The sequence below is a fragment of the Arachis ipaensis genome, chromosome B06 (genome assembly GCF_000816755.2).
Source record: "Arachis ipaensis cultivar K30076 chromosome B06, Araip1.1, whole genome shotgun sequence".
Taxonomy (NCBI): Eukaryota; Viridiplantae; Streptophyta; class Magnoliopsida; order Fabales; family Fabaceae; genus Arachis; species Arachis ipaensis.
Window position 1 is genome coordinate 115901251 of NC_029790.2, and position 9841 is coordinate 115911091.

At 36.4% G+C, this 9841-nt stretch overlaps 1 long non-coding RNA gene across 1 annotated transcript; it reads left to right on the top strand.

Annotated features, from left to right (window-relative positions):
- LOC110263501 lies at positions 5228 to 7377 on the top strand. Its single transcript, XR_002349277.1, has 4 exons — positions 5228 to 5433; positions 5527 to 5582; positions 5661 to 5792; positions 7223 to 7377. It is a non-coding gene; the product is annotated as an uncharacterized LOC110263501 (long non-coding RNA).

The window sequence follows — 9841 nt, forward strand, 5'->3', positions numbered from 1 at the left end:
GGAATGATTGATAGGATATTAGGGAATTGAGGATTGAGATGTGAAATGGATGAAATTTAAGTTAAAATAAATAAATGAAGTAGGTTTGAATTTAGTTGAGTGCGAATATGTGAATTGAGTTAGTTTGAGGTCCTTTTGATGTGTTAAAACTAATTTGGCTTGTGAATAATTAGAAGATTTGGTAAATGTGTATTTTTGGCTAAAACTAATTTTGGCCAACTTCGGTGGGCCGTAACTCGGTCTTCGGAGTTGGAAAACTTTTAAAATTGGATTTTTATGAAAATTCATTTATCGATATTTCCAACGGTCCAAGAATGGTTGAAAAATGAATTTTGTGAAAAAAGATATGGAGGTTTAAAAATTGGATTAAAAACTGATTTCTACACATACCAGCTTTTTACAATTCTGGTGTGCCATGCGTACGCAGAGGTGCCACGCGACGTAGAAGTTGGACACTGCTCAGTAGTCCTGCATACGTGGAGGGAGGCGTGCGTACGCGAAAATGACACAATTGCAAAGTTTGCGTACGCGGACAACGCGAGCATAAGCTGCTGTTTTCAACTCTCGCGTACGCGGATGGGGTGCTGCGTACACGACATGCCAAATGTTAACCTCATGCGTACGCAAACCATGCATGCGTACGCACAACCTCCAGTTCTTGTAAAAGTGTGTTTTTAAGCCTTTTAACCATTCTTTAAGCCTCTTAGACTTTTATAAACCCCGATAAGAGTATAGACCGGTGTAATTAAGGATGGAAGAGTTAAAGGTCAAATCTAAAGAGTTGAGTTAGTGAAATTGAGAAAATTGAATAAGACGTGAAGTGATACATAATGAGAATAAATCTGATGGTGAATGATGATTGATTATAATTGATGATGAGAATGATGATGAGTTGATGATGGATTTAATGTTGAACATGATTATGATTAAGATATAATGAGGAGGATTATGATATTGAGAGATAGCGATAAAAGGATTGAAATGTACCTGCCCGAGTAGATGCAGTGAAGTGATTCCACTTGCTTTGGGATGTGGTTAAGATAAGATAGTTATGATGATGAGCAATGATGATGATCGATTATGATAAATGTGATTGAGGATGAAAGTGATAAGGACATTGAATTTGATGAAGTGCACCTGCCTGAGTAGATGCAGTGGAGTGATTATGCTTGCTCTAGGATGTGGTAAGATATACCACCTGGGTAGATAGAGTGGCATTGTTCCACTTGTTCGGGTTATGGTTTGAGATTCTGGGGTAGATGCAGTGGAGTGATTCCACTTGCTCCCAGTTTGTTTTTTATCTTCTGGAGTAGATGCAAGGATGGTGGTTTTGTCTTGCTTGCTCCCAGATGTTGACCACCATCGCAAGATATGGCCGGACACTTAGAGCTTTCTGGATATTATTCCTCCAAGCGATGTGAATTCCTCTTGGTAGATGCACACATGTTGGGACTACCCAGGATTCGCTACCAGACATGTCAGGCTGGCTGTATAACCGACAGATGACCTTATTGGCCATATGACAGGCATACATCATTTGCATATGTTTTTTTGTTTGAGCTTGCTTAATTGTATCGTTTGCCTAATTATATATCTTATATGACTAAATGTTACTTGCCTTACATGCCTTACTTGTGTATTACTTGTTTGCATTGTTTATGTTTATACAACTGCAAGGTCCCTCATGCTAGTGTTGGTTGACACTGAGGGCTGGTGCTAGTGCTGGTTATGGTTCTGCAGTAAATTTGAAGTTGGAAAGTTTGAAAGGTTAGGAAAGATGAGAAATTAAATTAGATTTATATGCCCTAGGATAGTTGCCTAATTCATGGATTAGTGAGAACCTACGATGAATAATTGATGAAACGAAGTTTAAGATGCTTAGTGAGTTCCTATTATAGTGCATTGTATTTATTTGGCACTTTTACCATACTGAAAACCTATGGTTCGGGGGTTCTCATTTTGTATATATTCTCTGTTTTCTAGATGCGGGTTCAGATACCCAGTAGTGAGTTGTGGTTTATCTAAAAGATGGCGAAGATCGTTGGACTTTATTTTACTTTTGCTTAGAATCTCTCTTTATTTATTTTAAAAAACTTATATGTATGTAATTATCTATTTTGGAACTTGCTTATAGAGGCCTTTATGTATATTTTGGGAGAAATAGAAAATATTGTTGTCAAACTGATTTTATTCTGTACCCTAGCCAGTCTAAACTTCGCAGATCGTGACTAGTGGCTATTTACTTATGTTATATATTTATATCTTGTCTTTATCTTATTCTTCTTTACTTTATCTTTACCTTTGCTTTCAGGACGTGCTTTATCTTCGATGTTTTGGTTGGGTGTTGGAGCAACATTACCTATTGAGAAATCCCTAACTTTAGGTCTCTTTTAAATTGATTCACTTGTGAATTAAAATCTCATATATATTGGGTATCTAGGGAGAATTCACTTTGAAAGGACTAATCCCTAGATACATCTTTGAACCTACTCTCAGTATGTAGATTTTTTCTAAATTTTTCTAAAGATAAAGATTCAAATTCCATATTTTCATCTTTTTAGAAGTGGCATACTCTTAAATTTTATACGGGATGTAACCCCTATGCCACATAATGGGTGTAGGTCCCCTAAAAAACGACGTGTGTAATGTAATCTTTTTTTTACTTTTTGTTTTCTTTCTTTACCCCACAAAGATATTGAATAGAATGAATTCTTTTTTTTGCTATTGAGATTTTGAAAATGAACATTGAAATATCCTTCAAAATCTCGTCTTGGAAAGTTCAAGGGTGGGAATAGTCAAAAAAAATCTCGGATACATTACAAAGAGAATCGGAGAGTCGTATACCACCTTATTATCATTAACTCATGTCTTGAGCATAAGAATTTGAATATTAGGGTGTTACATCATTCATATCAACATGCTGGATGTTAGGTATGGCAACCATAACCTTGATTCCAGTGCTAGCAAGAGCACTCATTGTTGATTCTTCTGCATCAAACAACTTCACCTTCTGAATCCCATTGTCCTTCAACATCTGCACCATCGTGTTTGGTGGCAATTTGTGCATTGCTTGTGTTCTCCAATTCACACCCAAACCTTTCATAACACCATGGTAGCACCACAGAAACAATAACAGGGCCACCAAGTTTAAAGGCTCCAATTTTCCCATCCCAAGAAAACAATAGCGGTGGTGATGGTGGTAGTAGTAATGGTGATGGCGACAATAATAGTAGTAGTTGGAGATGAGCGTGATGGTAGAGTTTGGAATTTGAAAAGTGATGGTGTGAAATAAAATTAGAAGTCGGAGTTAGACCATATTAAAAAATAATTTTAAAATTTTATATAACTTTTTAGGATTCGAATAATTTTATCTGTAAAAATTCTTTTTCATAGATATAATTTTAATTTCTATCTTTTATGGATAAAAATATCAGCGTTCCAATTTTTTGTGGTCAGAATTAACTATTTACTTCTAAGAATAATATAAAGTTATGATCAAGAAGAAAAAATACACATTAACAAAATATTAAAAAATTTAACAAATGTTAAAAATATGTTATTAAGAGAATAATTAAGTTTAATAATTAAGCCTCCCAATCATTTCTCTTTTTTATTATTTCATAATAAACATGAAAATAAATGCTATAAACTTCACTCATAAAGACAAGTGATTTTGTGAGCCGTTTACCTTAAGGTGGGTGATCCTTAATTAAAAAATTAGCCATTATTTTTTTAAGTAATTATTCAAATCAGTCTTTAGATTTTGAATATAAATTTTACTAATAATCAAGTCTTAAATATTGACTAAAATTTAATTTTTTAAATTAAAAAAATTAATTATTAAACATAAATAAAAATAGTTAAAATTTAAAAATAAAAACAAATATAAAAAATAAAAATTCTAATTCTTACCCTCACCTTTATTTTTTATTTTGATGTTTGTCATCCTCGTCTATTTAAATAAAATTTTGACAAATTCCCTTAATTATAAAATATAGAGCTCTGATTTTTTTTCTCTCTCTACTAGTCCTAAACCCTCCTTAACCTAACACTCATCATTAAGCCGGTAAAATTTGTGATTGTTAGAAAATAAATAATAAATTATTTGTATTGTGATTTATTATAGTTATTCATGGTTTTATTTTCAAAAAATTATTTATATAAAATCCAGAACTTTTGAAAAATCCTATTCTGAGTTGATTCCAAATTTATTTGTTTATTAGCGATTTTATTTTCAAAAATTATTTCATTGAAAATAATTAAATCAAGTTTTGATAATTAAAATAAAAATTTTACTGAATTTTATAATTATTGAATAATTTTTTATATTTAAATTATAAGACTTAATAGTTGTAAAAGAAAAAAAAATACTATTTAATTTAAATAATTGAGATTTTAGAATTTAATACTTTAATTTTTATAATTAATTATATCATCTTATATTTTAAATTAAAATACTTATTAAGAATTAATTAACAAATTGATAATTTAATTAATGTTTTAAAGTAATTTAAAGAGATTAAATTATATTTTTAATGAATACTCTATTCCCTAATTTAATTAAAATCCGATATGATACAATTTTATATTAGAAAAAAGTTATGTTTAATTGAATTTGTAGAACTTATTTTATTGTAAAAGAATCTTAATGACATGTAAGATATTCTAATTATCTATATGATTATATATTATATAAATGTTAAGTTAGCGTGTTTAAAAAATTAATTGATATATCAATAATTTAATTAAATATTTTAAAATGAACTTTCTATTTTTGTAACTAAGAATAAAAAATGTTACAAAAGTAAGTAGTATTTTATAACAAAATATTATGACACAAAAGTTTAAATTGTTACGAAAAATATTTTGAAGATCAAAATTTGTTATCACTTTTGTAATGACTTTTAGTTTTTTGTATCAGAAAAATTTGTTAAAAAATATTACTTTGAATTGTAACAATTCTATTTTTTGTTACAAAAACTTTTTGTAACGGGACATACTGCAACGGCCCCTTTTTTTGTTACAAAATCCTTTTGTTTTAAATTTTTGATTTTTTATAACAATTTTTTTATTACAAATATTGCTTTTTCTTGTAGTGTAAGGCCCACATGTGTAAGGCCCACATCGGTTGGAGAGGAGAACGAAGCATGCCTTATAAGGGTGTGGATATCTCTCCCTAGCATGACGCGTTTTGACGAGTGAGTGTGGGGGGCTTCGACTTAAATGAACCCATTTCAGCCACTTTCACCCTCATAACCTAAACACAACAGCAGCTGAAGTGAGGAGAGAGGTGAGAGCTTTTCACCATTGTTACTATTCACTTCAAACTTCCCAAGCTCATATCTTGATCTACGGAGCTCCGATCGCCGCACCGTTTGCGGCTACGCGTTCCTTGTGAAGAGCTCTACAAAACCCACCCAAGAAACCCTCAAGGTAATCACGAAATCTTTCCAGTTTCTCTCTTCAAAATTTCGGGTTTTATTAGAGTTTTGGGTTAAATGGGTTTTTGTGATTTTGGATGTTTAGGTTTGCTCTAATCCTTGCTTAGCTTTGGATTTGTGTTATCAAATCTGTTGAGAAAGGTAAAAGCTCTTAAACCCTTGTGAGATTATGCTTATGTTGAACCCTAGGTTGATTTGTGGTGATTTATATGTATATAGTTTGATTATTATGGCTTTGGGAGCTTTTGGAACTTATTTGTGCTTGTTGGAGTGGATTTGAAAGCTTAGATTGTGGTTGGAAGATTGTTGGTGCTCATTTTGAGTTTGGGTGCATAAAGGGAATCGGCCAAGGTATGGTTTCGAGTTGGATTGGGTTATGAAAGTTGGTAAATTGAGATTCTTGTGAGTCTTGGTAAAAGTTGACTTTTGGTGAATTTTGTCTAATCATAACTTATGCCTTGGTTTTCAAAATCTATTGAAATTAGTTTAGAATTAAAGCTTATTGAAAACTGTTCGAATCGATATAAAGTTTGTAAAAAAAAAATTGGAATTTGGTAGAGGAAGTTATGATCATTCAAAGTTGGTGTTAAAAATCTGAAATTTTCCAAAGTTGCAGAATTTCATTACTTCTGATATGTGCGGGTGCACACGTCCTGTTTCTCAAAAATTTATTTGTTTTCAACTATTTTTCCTTTTCAACAAGATTGTAAGCTTCTATAACAGCATTTTAAGACGTTTGGGCCTAGTTTTGAGTATTAGAACATGGGATATAAATTAAGGGCTCTAGTACATGATTTTAAGGTAAATTAGAAAACGGAGGCCTAAGTTTCTGGCATGCTGAGAATGGTTTGACGTTAGGTGAAGGATGATTGGTATATGAGATGAGGAATGATAGACTTTTGGTATTTGGAAACTGAGTTATAAAGGGACAGTGGTTGAGATGAGTCGGGGACTCGGATTGAAGTGATGGATCTATGTATGCTGAAAATACTTTTGAAAACCATTGAAATAATATTTTTACATGATATTTTGAGACGCCATGCGCCTGGCAGGGACGGTGGTTAATCCCGCCTGTCGAGGTAGCGGCGGCGGCATAAGGACGGTGGTTAATCCCGCTTACGTTGAGATGTGAGGTCTGAGGAAAGAATATCCCGCTCGCATCCCTTCGGATCTATAGGGCGAGCAGGCGCCGGTACCTGGACAGTGATCTGGGCACTATATCTCGGGGGTTCCCATTTGAGAAATCCGAAGGGCGACGTCTCCATGGAGATGTGTCGGGTTGGCAGTTGAACCGACAATGTGATATCACAGCCAGTAGGGCAGGCATTCATCATATGCATTTCCTATCTGCTTGTATGCTTTGTCTACTTGTAATGGTTTGCCTAATTGAATAACATGCTTACTTGCTATCTGAATTATTTGCCATATATGCTACTACTTGTGCTATACTTGCTTTGAACTTTATCTGTGTTTTCTGCTGGGATTGAGGAGGTTCGGAAGGCGGTGGCGATGGGATCGCATGGAGGATCGGTTGGTGAAGGCTGTGGGACAGCGGTGTTTGGTTAGAATAGAAATCCCTTAAGATAGATAACCTGGTTTATTTAAGTCAAGTTGGTATATTATGCTTAAATGTTTTAGAATGCTTTAAGTTGAATCTTGTGATTGATATGAAGCTTAGGATTGCCTTTGGCGTCCCGGGGTCTTATATCCTATATCACTGGGAACTGTTACCATACTGAGAATCGCCGGTTCTCATACCATATTGTTGTTGTGTTTTTCAGATGCAGGTCGCAACCCACCTCGGTGAGTTGCTTTGGTTGGTGACAGGAGTGGAGAATCTTGGATCATTTTGGAGTTCTTTTTGGTTTATTTTGTTTATACATCTCTCCTTTTGTATTTTGTTTTGCCTAGAGGCATATATTTGAGAGAACAAAACTTGTATAAGCTGTTTTCACTGTATGGTTTTGTATATCAGTATATGGCTAGCCGGCTTAAACTCCGAGAGTCGTGACTAGTTTCCTATGATATTATATACTTATCTTTTGTTATATCTTCTCTGGTTCTTATGCCTTAAGCTAGTAGCTCCGTTAGTACGTTTGTGCTTCGAAATTCTGTTTTTGAGCTATATCTTTCATTGGGCTTCTAGTACTATTTATGTATGAGTTTAGAACTGTCGTAATCTCTGATTGACCGTGGCTTTACGACGCGAGGTAAGGCTTACGATTGTGCTTCATTGCATACTCTGTGTGTCTTTTCTTTGATGCTATTAGGTTATCAGTTTGATATATGCATAGCATGCTTGTTTGTGAGTGCCTGTTTGGGATAATTGAAGCACTAAACTTTTGATATTGAGACTGATCACCTTGATATCTATTGTTTGGTGTAGACAGGAATCCTACATGGCTACTCGCGGGCGAGGTCGAACGCGTACACGGGGAAGTAGGAATGAGCAACCAGCTGACAATCACGCCGAATTCATGGCGGCAATGGCGAATCTCGCTAACACCATGGAAGCTAATGCTGCTGCGACTCTGCAAGCAGTGCAGAGATTGGGCCAACCGACTGGGAATGGCAACAGAAATGGGAATGGCGAAGGGAATACCAATGATAATGCTGAGGGTAACGGCGATAACACAGGAGGAGTTCCGATGACCCTGGCGACGTTCCTCAAGGTTCATCCGCCAACTTTCCGAGGATCCACAGATCCTATTGAAGCGGACCACTGGTTCCAGGCTATAGAGCGTGCTTTACAGGCGCAACATGTTCCTCTCAATCAATATGTAGAGTTTGCCGCTTATCAGCTAGCGGGAGAGGCCCAGCCCTGGTGACAAGCTGAGTGTCATTTGCTACAGCTTCAGGATGCCAACATTCCATGGGAGGTGTTCCAAACGGCTTTCTACAAGAAATACTTTCCTGAGTCTGCAAGGGAAGCAAAGGAGATGGAGCTAATGCAGCTGAAGCAAGGTTCCATGTCTGTGGCAGAGTACACCAACAAGTTCGAAGAGCTTTGTAGGTTTTCTCGGGTATGTCTGGGTGACCCGGAGACTTTCGAGAGCTGGAGGTGCATTAAGTACCAAAGGGGCTTGAAGGACAACATTATGACTGCTGTGGCTCCTATAGAGATCCGTGTCTTCTCCAACTTGGTGAACAAAGCAAGGGTAGTGGAGGAGTATGCCAAGACAGTGGCGGCATCTAAGGACACTCATGGAGGGAGCTCTAGTCGTGGGCGTGGCAAGTATTTTCATCCTAGAGGACAAAGCTTCAAAAGAGGGGGATATACTCCTCAAGGCCAAGGGGGCTTCAGAAAGAACAATCAGAATCAGTTTCAGTATGCTAAAGGCAGAGGAAATCAGAGTAAGAGTTCTCCGGATTTAGCTTGTGATCGTTGTGGACGTTTTCACCCTTATGACTCATGTAAGATTGGTTTAGGTGGTTGCTTCAAGTTTGGGTTACCTGGCCACATTGCGAGGGATTGCCCTCGTGGGAGGAATCAGAATGCGGGCCAGAATCAGCATCAAGGTCGAGTCTTTGCTATGAATGCCAAGGATGCTTCCAAGGCGGATCCTTTGATGAAAGGTATATGTCTAATTGGTGATAAATCCTCAGTTGCATTATATGATACTGGAGCTTCGCATTCGTTTATTTCATTTGCTAAAGTTGAGGAATTAGGCTTGAAAGTATCAGAGTTACCTTTTGATCTACATGTACATACTCCGCATCAAACAGTTATGACTAGGTCAGGTTGTAGACAAGTAGGTTTCAAGCTTGAGGGTAGAGACTTTGTACACGATTCGATCTGTTTACCAATGGTGGGGCTGGAGATGATTTTGGGGTTTGATTGGTTGTCGAAGAACCGGATTTTGTTGGATTGCTTTGAACGGACAATTCGGTTTATGCCGGAAGGAGAAAATGGAGCAGTGGTAGCTACGGGGTATTACCTGAACTCTGTAATGGTGCATTATAGCGGGGAGGAGTGTCAGGGTTATATTTTGTTGGCTGCTAATGCGTTGGGCGATGTCAAGAACTTAGATCAAATTCCGGTGGTTAGAGATTTTCCAGAAGTGTTCCCGGAAGATATCCCTGAGTTCCCACCTCAAAGGGAAATTGAGTTTGCGATTGAATTGGTGCCAGAAGCCGGACCAGTATCGATTGCACCGTATAGAATGGCTCCTATAGAGCTGGCAGAGCTAAAGACTCAGTTGGAAGAGCTTCTGAATAAGAGGTTCATTCGACCGAGTGTATCACCGTGGGGAGCGCCAGTTTTATTGGTGAAGAAGAAAGATGGAGGGATGCGTTTGTGTGTGGATTACTGACAATTAAATAAAGTGACAGTTACTGCAAATCTTAAAGGAATGGAAGTTGTACGCTAAGTTGTCAAAGTGCGAGTTCTGGAAGGAGGA